The following is a 14,668-nucleotide window of genomic DNA, read 5'->3' as shown; positions in this document are numbered from 1 at the left end:
TCTTTATGCTGTGAAATAAAATGTTAGTTTTACTCTTTCACCACTAAAAATATGAGTTATATTGTGCAGTACCTGGTTCAAGGCTGTCTCTTGAGCCTCAGGTTTTTATGAGTTTCATTCTGAGGTTCTCCTTTTCTCACTGTAGACTACATTTTTCTTAGGAATTTCATTCATGTTTACAATTTGCATTACCATCTACAACAGAGGTATCCATTGATTTAATCTGGCCAGTCAACTAATTTGTTTTGGCTCACAAAGTTTTTTCTGGTTTTTTTTTTTTTAATCTTAAACTAGTTTTGAGATTCGGAAAGCCCATATTAAAATCCGGGTTTCTGGTTTCTCTTTCTAAAAAAGCTGCCAGCGCTGTTCCCCCAGAGTCCCACATCAGTAACCTATTAGAACTGAGTAGCAGCTGTCCCCCATAAGCGGGGCATGCTCTCTCCAGCTCATGACAGTTCTCACCATTCCTTATCATCCACTTTACTCATTTACTTTGTCTACTAAGCAGCTGTAACCTGTAGACATTTGATTTTTTGATTCTCAATCTACACATCCACGACTCCCAAAGATTTTACTCAGATATCTCTCCTGTACTCCAGATATCAATAACCAACTATTGATTGGATGGTCTTTAGGTGACTGAAACTCAGGTATGCAGAGGAAAATAATCTCCCAAAGTTGTTATGTCTCCTATAACTTACATCCTGGCTTTAGAACCACCATCTCCACTGTTTACCAAACAAAACCTAGGAGTCTACTTTCTGAGTACTCCCTCTTTCCTATTCACTTCCCTTCTTCATCCCTATTGCAATGACCTCAGTTCAGACACTTATCATATTTCACCTGGGCTATTAAAATAACTCTCAACCAATAAACTCCACTTTCTCCTCTCTTCTAATGCTTCCTCTAAACAGCCACAACAATGATCCTTCTAAGCATGGTATCTTTTGGGGCACGTTTATTTGAACTATAGCAAACTTCTCATAATCTTCCAATGTGCTGGCATACTTCATGTGTGCATCTTGCCAGTTGCTGCTCCTTTAACCTGGAATGTCTTCTGCCTCTGTCTTCTCAGTGAATCCCTATTCATCCTCGAAGACACAGATCAAATATCTCTTCCTCTGGGAGCCCTCACTGCCACAAAGGTAACTTAGGCAGAGCTTAATGACATAGCCTTTACAACAGTGTTCTGTCCCTACCCCAACCCCCACACCAACTAGGCTGTGAGCTTGAGGGTAGAGGCTGCAGATCTGTAGTTCAGTTAACCACAGCACCTAGCTCTTGGTAATAACTGGTACTCAATAAGGACTTTAATAAATATATTCCTAAATTCAGAAGTACAATGATATCGTATTAAGGGATGTTCTCCTAACTTTAAAAGAAAGAAGATTATTGATCTATTGCAAACTTTTTAAACTCTTGATTCACTCTGTAATAACTAATCCTAAGGCTCCAATTCAGAGAATGTGACATGCTCTAAAAAAATTTGTTTGTCACTCCCAGTTACCATTGCAACAAAATGAATAAAATACCTAGGAATAAACCTACCTAAGGAGACAAAAGACCTGTATGCAGAAAACTATAAGACACTGATGAAAGAAATTAAAGATGATACCAACAGATGGAGAGATATACCATGTTCTTCGATTGGAAAAATCAACATTATGAAAATGACTATACTACCCAAAGCAATCTACAGATTCAGTGCAATCCCTATCAAACTACCAATGGCATTTTTCACAGAACTAGAACAAAAAATTTCACAGTTTGTATGGAAACAGAAAAGACACCAAATAGCCAAAGCAATCTTGAGAAAGGAAAACGGAGCTGGAGGAATCATGCTCCCTGACTTCAGACTATACTACAAAGCTACAGTAATCAAGACAGTATGGTACTAGCACAAAGACAGAAATATAGATCAATGGAACAAGATAGAAAGCCCAGAGATAAACCCACGCACATATGGTCACCTTATCTTTGACAGAGGAGGCAAGAATATACAATGGAGAAAAGACAGCCTCTTCAATAAGTGGTGCTGGGAAAACTGGACAGCTACATGTAAAAGAATGAAAGTAGAACACTTCCTAACACCATACAGAAAAATAAACTCAAAATGGATTAAGGACCTAAATCTTTAATTAGGCAAGGCCAGACACTATAAAACTCTTAGAGGGAAACATAGGCAGAACACTCTATGACATAAATTACAGCAAGATCCTTTTTGATCCACCTCCTAGAGAAATGCAAATAAACACAAAAATAAACAAATGGGACCTAATGAAACTTAAAAAGCTTTTGCACAGTAAAGGAAAGCATAAACAAGACGAAAAGACAACCCTCAGAATGGGAGAAAATATTTGCAAATGAAGCAACCGACAAAGGATTAATCTCCAATATATACAAGCAGCTCATGCAGCTCAATATCAAAAAAACAAGCAACCCAATCCAAAAATGGACAGAAGACCTAAATAGACATTTCTCCAAAGAAGATATACAGATGGCCAACAAACACATGAAAGGATGCTGAACATCACTAATCATTAGAGAAATGCAAATCAAAACTACAATGAGGTATTACCTCACATTGGTCAGAATGGCCCTCATCAAAAAATCTACAAATGGGACTTCCCTGGTGGCACAGTCGTTAAGAATCCACCTGTCAATGCAGGGGACACGGGTTCGAGCCCTGGTCCAGGAAGATCCCACATGCTGCGCAGCAACTGAGCCCGTGTGCCACAACTACTGAGCCTGCATGCTAGAGCCCATGAGCCACAACTACCGAAGCCTGTGCACCTAGAGCCCGTGCTCCACAACAAGAGAAGCCACCGCAATAAGAAGCCTGTGCACCGCAACGAAGAGTAGCCCCCGTTCCCTACAACTAGAGAAAGACTGCATGCAGCAACAAAGACAAACGTGGCCAAAAATAAATAAATAAATAAATGTATTAAAAAGAAATTAAAAGAAAAAAATCTACAAACAATAAATGCTGGAGAGGGTGTGGAGAAAAGGGAACCCTCTTGCACTGTTGGTGGGAATGTAAATTGATACAACCACTATGGAGAACAGTATGGAGGTTCCTTATAAAACTAAAAATAGAACTACCATATGACCCAGCAATCCCACTACTGGGCATATACCCAGAGAAAACCATAATTCAAAAAAAGACATGTACCACAATGTTCATTGCAGCACTATTTACAATAGCCAGGACATGGAAGCAACCTAAGTGTCCATCGACAGATGAATGGATAAAGAAGATGTGGCACATATATACAATGGAATATTACTCAGCCGTAAAAAGAAACAAAATTGAGATATTTGTAGTGAGGTGGATGGACATAGAGTCTGTCATACAGAGTGAAGTTAAGTCAGAAAGAGAAAAATAAATACCATATGCTAACACATATATATGGAATCTAAAAAAAAAAAAGGTTCTGATGAACCGAGGGGCAGGACAGGAATAAAGACGCAGACGTAGAGAATGGACTTAGGGGATATGGGGAGAGGGAAGGGTAAGCTGGGACAAAGTGAGAGAGTGGCATGGACATATATACACTACCGAATGTCAACTAGATAGCTAGTGGGAAGCAGCCGCATAGCACAGGGAGATCAGCTCGGTGCTTTGTGACCACCTAGAGGGGTGGGATAGGGAGGGTAGGAGGGAGGGAGACACAAGAGGGAGGAGATATGGGGATATATGTATATGTACAGCTGATTTACTTTGTTATAAAACAGAAACTACCACAACATTGTAAAGCAATTATACTTCAATAAAGATGTTAAAAAAAGATATTGACTCTCATGGAGACTAGAGAAGCATGCATTTTGCATCCTTGGGAGAAATTTCTGGGCTTTATTTCTCTATTTCTTCATGACACAGGAAAATGGATGAAAGTCAGGGAAATGATGGATCAAGCAGGAGCTGGATTCAGACTCCCGTTGTGAAGAATTTTAATTGTCTTCCTGTTTGGTTGCACTTATTGTCTGTCTGTTTTTTTGATTCCAGAGCATAAGCTGCCCCTGTGGGGAAGAATTAACCACTGTTACCATCCCTAAGGCCAGCATGTGACATTCCATCTCTCCTCTGTCCTCTTCTTAGTTCTCCTGTCCTTTGAAATTGCACTACGCACATTGTCAATCCATTTTGCCTGAATTTGAACAACTGTTTCTAATATTTTAATAAAGCATATACTATCAGGTATATGGTCTGACATATGTGCTATGGTCATGGAATACTTTTCAATAATTTTGTTGATATTTGAACTAGAGAATTATACAAGAAGTCATTAGCTTCTAATTTCTACTCAAACTCATTACTTGAATAACAACTTCTCCTATTGTCCCAGGTGACATTTCCATTACTCATTATGATCACGTTTTTAGTGCTTGCAGCCATGATTCTTTTACTGGCATTCCACGTAGCACCTTTCATATTCTTCACTAGAAATGAATGTTTATATCTTTCCTTCAGTGTCTCTTTTACTGTGACACATCCCAGTAAATTTCAACTCTAACTTATTTTTTCCAGTTTTAGCTTGTTTCACATTGCCATTAACTGTTTAAATAATAAAATTTATTTCAAATAATATCATATTTTATCAGCTTATTTTTTTAATATCAGCTTATTTTTACTTAACCAATAACTTGGTCGAGTTATCTGTTTGAAAGGTCTGTTTTCCTATTTAGTAATAGTTCCCAGGTTCTATCTAACTATATAGTGTGCTTCCCTAGTCAGCTTTATGTTTTCTTGATACTTTCTATTCTTTGTCTTAAATTTAGAGACATTATTCTTGTTGCACCACACTTCTGACCCTAACGCCCACTTTCAAATGTCACAGACTAGTCCCCTGCAGAGTTTTGACCAAGTGTTCCATTCATTCACTTTTTTCTTTTGCATGAAGATTTATAAAATATCTGGGAGCCTAGTATGCTCCAGGAACTGCGCTGGGCACTGTGCACAGATTATTGAAAATAACAGACATAATGCTTTTCATCATGGACCTTACAGTCTACTAAAGAAGACAGACCAAAAGCAAATACACAGACACATGAAATAATTGGAAAGGTGATAAATTCTATAAATGAAACAAGTAGCTAAGAAAGATATGGTAGAAGGGGGGGGTCAGGAACCCTATTTTTGGCAGGGTGGGCAGAGATACCTATCTCATGGCAGGAGAAGACTCTAGCTGTGTAAGAGCATCACAGGTGAGTGAAGCACACGGAGCTATGAATGTACTTTTTTCACCCTGGTTGTTAAGCGTTTAGAATTGAGTTTTATAACCAGGTAAAAAAGGACCTGGGATGAATGGGTCACTCGTCTCTAATGTTTCTATTCTACATGTATGTGCTTCATGCTTATCTTTTTATTAATGAATTACAAGCTCTGGATTTCATTTTTTCTTTATTTTTATTATAATTTATCTATATATATATATAATTTATTTATAATTAATACACACACACACACACACACACACACACACACATATATATATATATATATATATATATATATAAAACAGAGAGATAAATTGATTTGTCAAAGCTGGTCCAGTCAATTAATGGCTAAGCTGAGATTTCCACTTAGTCTACTGTTCTTTCCAAAAATACTAGTTAACATTCTTAACAGTGAATTATGGTTGAATGCGAAATAAGGATTAAAAAGATATTGATAGGCCACAGATGGGCACAAAACATAGGTTACTGGGATGCTAGGTGTGGTAAGCCAGAAGAGGGCATTGACCACAGAATCAGGACGTGCTCAGCACCAAAGAAAACCTATTACTGTTGACAATTTTTCCTGAGGCTGGTCTGATCATTGCACATTATAATTATCTCCAGTAATGCATTTTACTATTTAACAAACTCTGCTTGCTCTTTCTTCATGTACCATTATTCTAAGAACTATCTTGATTTTCTGTATATGTATATTTGTATATATTTACATATATTTGCATATATGTATGTATACATCAATATATATTCATATATGTTTATAAAAGCTGAGTCTTTTCTTCTACTTCCTTTTAAAAAAAAAATGTATTATGGGGATTCCAGAAGATAGTAATAGTGGTGGGCATAGTTTCTGATGCAACCCAAATCCCCATATAAAAACAGAGAAAATTGAAAGTAAAACCAAAGAATGAAAGACAATATTTAGAATAACTAGGAGACAAGTTATCCTCATGAGGTAAAAAAATACAAGTGAGTAGGGACAATCCTTCAACATCCCTAAGATCCACATACTATGCAGGAGGAAGTAATGTGAAGCAACCCAGTGTCTAAGAACACAGGAACTATAAAACAGCCAACAGGTATTCACAAAGTGCAACGGGTCAGTTCAGGAGCTGCTGCTAAAACCTTGATGGGTTTTACCCACTCTGGTGACAGGTGGATATAAGAGCTTGCCGTGGAACTGCAAGGGACTGGCGCAGCCTAGTTTCTGTGATCTCTGAAACCTGGCCCGCTAGGGTTCTCTCCCAAAGTAGACTGCGACACTGAGGAAAACTGCTGAGAATAGAAATGAAATAAGATAAAGGACGAGAGAGGCAATGGAAAGAATGTCCTGATAAAAGTGGGAGAGGGGAAAGAACCAGAGAGAAAGAAGTATCTTACACAGGTAAGTAATTAAATCATCTCCTTCAGAGAGGAACTGCTTTTGATTTTGCTTTATCCCCGATGTCACCAACAACCCAGAACTATGGTAGGAACTTAACTTTCAGACTGCGGGTTTTGTGGGCCACACAAGAAGTTTTAATTCTGTCCCCTAAACATAAATCCATGCCTCCACCCGTGCCAAGTCTAAGACTATTTCCTTTCTCTCTCTTTTTTTCTATTGTAAGATGGTTACTGTATGTTTAAAATTTTTTTGTTGAAATATAGTTAATTTACAATGTTGTGTTAGTTTCAACTGTATAGCTACGTGATTCAGTTATACATTTTTTTCAGATTCTTTTCCATTATAGATTATTACAATAAATTGAGGATAGTTCCTACTGACTATAGCAGTAGGTCCTTGTTGTTTATCTATTTTGTATATAGTAGTGTATATGTTAATCCCAAACTCCTAAATTAGCCCTCCCCCCACCCCCCCATCCCGGCTATTCCCCTTAGGGGGATATTTCCTTTCGAGTGGTGGGTTGATTTATCCTAATGCACTCTCTAAGAAAGTTATTTCAAGTTTTCTGTTGTACTAAGTATCTCTTATCTGTCCACCATATTCTAGGGGCTTGCAGCTTAGTTTCCAGTCCTAAACATGTGTGGCTAGTTAAAAGCCTGCCTCTGAGCCCTCAGGAACTGAGAGATGCCCTCAGGTCAGAAGAAACTTTAGACTTGGCTTGCCACTGCGCAATCGTTCTTTATTCTTTGCTGGTTCTGATTGTTTTCATTACTAGAGCTCAGACTTATTTAAAGTTTATTATGTTTTATCTAGCATTTTAGGTGTTCTATGCCAGAAGAAATTTTTCTAGATATTTAGACTGGCCAATTGCTTAAAACAGAAACTTCATTTATCTATGTGCCGTTATGCATTCAGTCTGACGGCTTTAAATATGCGCCTCCAAAACTGACCTCTCGGTCAAGATCTCTCTGAACTCTAGATTCATCTAACTCCTCCCAAACTCACTCCACATACAGTCTTAATATCTCAGGACATGACCTCTCCAAACTTGCATTACTCAGGTCAAAAACCGTGTAGTAATTCTTATCTCCTTTCTTTGCCTTCCATCCTTTATTGTCATGTATCAGAATCCCTATGGCTCTACCTTCTAAGCGTATCTAGAATTACCTGTCACCACCTCCGCGATTAACACCATGAACTAAATCACACCAACTCTCGCGTGGATAATTGCAATAATTGACACTCCCGTTTCTACCTTTTTCTTCTTATGGTCTCCTCTCAACATAGCCAGATTGACACTGTTAAAACACGGAGTTAGGTCATGTCACTCTTCTGCTCAAAACTCCCTTAAGGCTTATTTCATGTGCATTAAAAATCTAAATCCTTGGTGCACTATGGAAAACACTGCGGAGGTTCCTCAAGAAAATTAAAAATAGAACTACCGGGACTTGCCTGGCAGTCCAGTGGTTAAGTCTCTGCACTTCCACTGCAGGGGCGGGGGTGGCGGGTTTGATCCCTGATCAGGGAACTAAGATCCCACATGCCGGGCAGCGTGGCCAAAAAAAAAAATACAACTACCATATGATCCAGCAATTCCACTTATGGGTATCTATCTGAAGAAAACAAAAGCTCTAATTTGAAAAGATACATGCACCCCCATGTTCATTGTAGCACTATTTACAACAGCCAAGATATGAAAGCAACCTGTCTACCAATAGATGAATGGATAAAGAAAATAAGAAAATGTGACTATATATATATATATATGTGTGTGTGTATGTGTATATATATATATATATGCAATGGAATATTATTCAGCCATAAAAAAGGAATGAAATCTTGTCATGTGCAACAACATGGATGAATCCAGAGGGCATTATGCTAGGAGAATTAAGTCAGACAGAGAAAGACAAATACCGTATGACCTCATTTTTTGTGGAATTGAAAACAAAACAAACAAACCCAAACTCATAGATAACAGAGAACAGATCGATGGTTACCAGAGGCAGAGAGGGAGGGTGCGGAGGTGGGTGAAATAGGTGAAGGGTGTCAAACGGTACATGTTTCCAGTTATTTTCATCACAGGGAAAAAAATTCTGTAACTATATATGGTGATGGATGTTAACTAGACATATTGTGGTGATCATTCCTCAATATACAGAAACAATTAGTCTTTATACACTTGAAACTAATATAATGTTTACTTAATTTTTTTAAATTTTTGAATTTTTTTATTGAAGTATAGTTGATTTACAATGTTTCAGGTGTATGGCAAAGTGATTCAGTTATATATATATATATATATATATATATATATATATATATATATATATATATATATATATATATATACATAAATACATGTATTCTCTTTCCGATTCTTTTCCATTATAGGTTATTACAAGATATTGAAGAAACGAATATAATGTTATATGTCAGTTAATACCTCAATTTAAAAAATCTAAATCCTTATAAGGCTCCATGTCACACCTGTCTGATCCCATCACCTACTACTGTACCCCTTTTTACTCTGCACGAGACACAGAGACCTCCTTCCTATTCTTCAAACACACTGGGTACATTTCTTCTTCAGAATCTCTGCACTGCTGTTTTCTGTACCTGTAATGGTCTTCCACCAGATATCTATGTGGTTCCTTTCTTTACTTCTTTCAAGTCTTTGCTGAAGTGTCACTGTCCACCCTATTTAAATGAATCCCCTGCTGCAGCAGCTCAACCCTATTATATTTTGATAGCACTTAACATCTTCTGTCGATACTATATACTATGTAATGTAGTTTTTTCTCATGTTTATTTCCTGTTTCCCCATACTAGAATGCAAGCTTCATGAGGTCAGGGATAGTGTCCTTACTTTTATTCTCTGATGTATCCACAGTACCTAGAAAAGTGCCTGGTCACATTGTACTCACAGGGCCACATCTGCCAACCTGTTATCAGAACCGCACTATGTAGTCAAATCCATCTTGAAAGATTTCCATCAAATAAAACATTTCAAATTTCTATTACATTTAGATTGTCTTGAGCGAGCCTTAAATCTATTTTTGTTTCTTATCAATATTTATTCTACTTTCAGAAACTCAAGATTATCTTTAAAATGAATCTGTATAAATATTTATTATTATTTGCTTCTTTTCTTTCACTCTACCCCAGTTTCCAGTCTAGCAAATTTAAATTATTTCAGTTAATTGCTAATAGATTTCAAGGGACACTAGAATACTCTCAGAGGACTTATGGTACTTTGTGTCACACAATATGATGAAAGGACGAATACAGAAATACAGCATTATCTATTTTTCATTATTATCTCTATTATTACTTCCTACTATCTGGGTTTAATTGCTACATTTCTAAGCAGATATATTAGAAGCCTTTTTGTACAAATACAAAATGTAGAATACCTTTGAGCAGCTCATATAACACTTGTACTCTCAATATTGGTTAATAGGTATTGAGAGGATCTTTGAAATAAACTTCATATTCATGCAGTAAAACACTGCATAACTGACACCGCCTCTCCCAGCCTCTGCTGCTGGGACTTAACAAGGTGTCATAGTTCCTTTAGTAGATTTTTCATAATGCCATTGAACATTACACAGTAAATAGCTGACCCCATCTCTTTTCTGGCATATTATGAGCCACTTTAAGCCTGTCAGCTTTCAAACTACAATCCAAAGCACATGACTGCTACTTGCCTATGGGCTGCAGTTCTTCATCATCCAACTTTATTTGAGCTTACTTGGACACAATGAGACAACTTCAGCTGCAGGGTATGAGAGGAGGCAAAATGTTGGAGCAGTACAGATGAGAAAATATGATTATGATTCCCTCTGTGTACCTGTTTATGGCCACTAGAGGGGTCTCTATTAATCAGCATGGCTTTCCTCTCCTAACACTGCTTAATCCTTAAGATATTAGATCCAGATCTTCCTAAAGCTATTTTCCTCTTTCAAGCTACATGGTTGTACTGCATGCTTTATGGATTACTGGACGCAGAATTAGCAAACCCAATCTCTTGTTGTGTAATCAAAAAGGCATTAATTAATCCACCAAAAAGAACTTTGTTTTGATATATGATTATATATATATGTATATATGCATACACATATATACACATATGCACACATACATATATAATCAGAAATATCAATAGAGATGAGATCTACTCTTTGATGTTATTGACAGCTGTTGGGGCATGATTTTACCTGCTATCATCCTAATGGAGTTACAACTAAGAAGGTAAAAGTCTAAGCTGGTGCTTCAATAATAAGGTGATATGCTATATTTAGACAGGATTCGTACCATAGCAAGCAACTTAAAACCCAACCAAACTGGCCAGAACATATAAGGAACCTATTGATTGCTGTAATGAGAAGTCCTAGAGTAAGGACTGGCTTTAGATAAGCCTTAATTCAGGGGCTTCAATGAAGTAACTGAAGCCTGATTCTCTACTTCTCTGAACTTCGCTTTCTTTAATGCACTGTCTTCACGCTGAAGTAAGGTTTCCCCTCCTGGTTTCAAAATGGCTATTATTGCCTCAGGAGTCATACTTTTTTTCAGCTTCAAGTCCACAAAATGGAACTTTTCTCTGTTAACAGATAAACAAATGTTTTGGGTTTGCTCATTGCCCAAATTAAGTTGCAAGTAAATCCCCCAATCAATTACTCTAGTCAAAGGGATGTGAAAGGATGATTGGCTTAAACCAACACAACTTAACAACACAACACAACAAAACTCACCCCTGAAGCTAAGGGTAAGGAAAACCTCATCCAAACCACATGGCCTGAAATGTAAGATAGGATGTTTCCCCAAACAAAGGTAGGGGGGAGATGAATACATACTGTACTAGGTCCCTGGACCTGGTAACCACTAAAGTTTCTCTTCATGTTTCAGGTTTATAATTTCTGTAGAGTTGGCAAGTTCTCCTCCAATATGGCAATGGACGACTTGTCCAGTGGTCAACCCAACACATCATCTGTTACAAGCAAGGATGAAGCCATAAAGTGAGCAGAGAAACCTGGAATTAGCTGCTGACCTAGCAACACTGATTGTCGTCACAAGTGAGTTAAGGAATAATGATTGCTAATGAATTGAAGTTTAAATAAAAAATACTTCTAAGTTCTTTATTGTTAGTTGAGCCATCTCCCCGCTTTCCCTTTAGAGGAAGAACCATTTCCATGGTTATAAACACTCTTTTTTTTTTTTTTCAGAGCAAGGTAAGAGTGTCCGAACCATCCTAGGATTTAATAATAGCCCATACCAAGCTTTTGTCTTTATGTATATGTACACACTAAACGTGAGAAACACACCTTATTAATTACTATATTCTTAGAATGCATTTTCGCATGTGATTATTTAATGCTTCCTTATAATATTTTGGTATCGAAATTTCTGTCACACCAAATAAATGACATATATATATATATATATATATATATATATATATATAAGTACATACATCTAGGTTAAGAATTCTAAAACACCAAACTAACACATTCAGAGACCTAATTTCACCTACTGCAATCAGTTGGTAGCTGAGTTTTTGTGTCTAAACCTGTCTGGGAAGAATCTGTAATCTGGAAAAGGTATGTTTGTCTAAAAGCCAAAGGTACTCCCTTTTTAATGTGCCATCAGAAATATTTCTGGAAGGACTATCTTTCCCCACCTCTGTATGTGTGTGTATTTGCGTATCTGTGTGTGTGTGTGTGTGTGTGTGTGTGTGTGTGTGTGTAGGGCAGGAAGTAGGAAGGAAGGAAAGAAACTGAGGAGCTATATTTATGTTTTTACTGTTTTAAGAACTGAATGAAGGACAATGGAAATTACATCCAGATAACAGATTTATGGATTAACAAATGATTGCTTTTGCTGTTTGTACCATTTATAGTTTTGACCCATAAAGAATGGGGCTTTTGTGAGCAAATGTGGTTAAGCTCATTATTTCAGTAGAAACCTATCATTACAGAAAGTCTTAACTGGAGCTACTGGAAGACGTGGTATCCCACATTCTCTCATGTTATTTAAGTATTACCAAGGCAAGTGAAAGCTAGCATCCTTCCCAGTCTGGGGTGCATTTCATAAACATAACTGCCAATAGCTAAAACTGACTCTCAGCCTCTTTTGCACTGAAGTTGGTGACCTCACTGGCTCAAAATGACTCTTTGTACCTGTCATAACCAAGTATATTTAGCCATTTGTGCAGCTAAGATTTGTGTCTAAACCTGTTAAGCAGAATCTTATTTCTTGGAAATAGCTTTGCACGTCCTATAAACCACACCCTCTTTATTGCACACAGCTGTGGCACAGCTCCTTATAATTGCCAGAAAGCTCCTTGTGGTATTCTCACACTGGAAGACCTGAAACACAGTTATATACATTTATAAACATTTTATGAAAACAGAGATAAAATGCTTTCAGAAGATTATCTCTGTCAAATTTTGACAACTAGAGAAATCCAGAAAATAACATTCTAACCTTTTTTGGAAAAGAAAGCACATGTCCACAACCATCCCATCTCTCTGCACAGTGGACCGTGTCAGGAAGCCGAGTCACGGCAGGTATTTCCCCCGGATCCCTTTGTCTTTATGCAGCAAATCAAGCCTCGGGCCTGGCCCTTTCTGCCTCTCCAGCTTCATCTCAACCAAGCCCTTCTCCTAGCACTACCCTCTAGGACACTGAACCACTCACTGATCATCACAACGAGACTGTGTTCTGACTGTCCCTTCTGGCTGAAATGCCCAGTAACTCCTGTTCCTAAAATAAGGAATGACTGAAGAGGCCCTTTCCAGTCAGGGCAGGTTCTCCCATTGAACCTAAGAAATGAGCCACTTCTACAAAAAGATTGACACCTCTCTTTTGCAAGAATGGAGCAATTTCCCTGAGGTGGGTGTCAAAATCGCAACCATTTTTTAGGCTTTTTAATGTTAATTTAATATGTTAGTTAATTATTAATGCAGTTACTTGTTTCTAGGACCCCGTTGCCCATGTCTATACATATTTGTTGGATGGGATTTTCCTCTTTCTGATTCTAATTCCCACATCTAACCATCCGGCCAAGACTTTCTCTCAACAATTTTATCTTCCCTGTCTCTTCTCTTCTAAATATTCTCCAACCCACTCCACTTCCAAGTCATTCTAATTATGGAGGAAAAAACCCTGGTATTTTCTAACATTAAATTATATCACTTCACAATTCATATGAATCTATGATCTACCAACAGAAGGCAGACTTTCAAGCTACTTTAAATTTAACTTATATGTTTCCATTGGACCCTTGTGCATCTCCATTCCCCACAAGTTGCGTGTCTCGAACCTAAATCTAAAACACACTTGATAGTCAACAAACTGTCTATGTGTATAAATGTCTACTCCTTCAAAAAGGAGTTTAAAAAAAAACAAACGCAGCCATTAGCTTGGGAAATAGAAGGAAATAAATGAATTTATCACTTTGCCAAGTTCAATAAACTCAATTTTGAATGTTAAAAGTACCCTGATGATTCATCAGTAAATAAACAAATACTCAAAGAACAAATATATGCAAAGGTGACACAGTCCTCTTTCCTTTTTTCTTAAACTACAGATTGGTAGAAACTCTGAAGACTTTAGACTTTTGTGCACATGAATGGCATGGATTTTAAAAATTCTGTTGAGAATATTTGATTTATGGTTACTATGTCCCAGGCCCTGGATCGTGAGGGTATGTAAGCAAAGAACTCACTGGCTAGTAGAGGAGATGAACACATGCAGGAAAGTATAAAACCAATGGCACTGGCAATACCACATGTATTTTGTAGTAATGCGATGTGTCCAGTGCCACGTTTGTGTAGGCAAACACCAGGGTTAAAGGAGTACAGAGGAGGGAAGAACTTAATTCTGCTTGGGGGTAGGGAGAAGAGATTCCCACAAAGCTACTGATTTCAGAATTGACATTTGAGCTAGTCTTGAGGGTTGGGTCACAGTTCACCAGAAGCGGGAGACAGACATTTCTGGCAGAGGAAGCAACCAAAGGCTCAGGGAAGGAAGTGTTGGAAATGGTGA

The 14,668-nt window shown here is 37.6% G+C and overlaps 2 long non-coding RNA genes across 4 annotated transcripts in view; one reads left to right on the top strand and one right to left on the bottom strand.

Annotated features, from left to right (window-relative positions):
* Positions 1 to 14,668, bottom strand: part of LOC309822723 — a 262,605-nt gene that overhangs the window by 122,195 nt on the left and 125,742 nt on the right. The window lies entirely within an intron of this gene.
* The window catches only part of LOC309822722, a 68,437-nt gene that overhangs the window by 4,954 nt on the left and 48,815 nt on the right, over positions 1 to 14,668 (top strand). For 2 of the 3 annotated variants that reach the window (XR_014296763.1, XR_014296764.1), the window contains one exon: positions 11,528 to 11,694. This is a non-coding gene — a long non-coding RNA (uncharacterized lncRNA). Of the gene's footprint in view, positions 1 to 6,495; positions 6,620 to 11,527; positions 11,695 to 14,668 lie in introns of those variants that run through there. The other variant, XR_014296765.1, reaches the window with a different exon arrangement.

Source organism: Grampus griseus, assembly GCF_964374135.1.
Source record: "Grampus griseus genome assembly, chromosome: 5".
NCBI lineage: Eukaryota > Metazoa > Chordata > Mammalia > Artiodactyla > Delphinidae > Grampus > Grampus griseus.
This window is presented reverse-complemented; position numbering and strand designations above follow the sequence as displayed.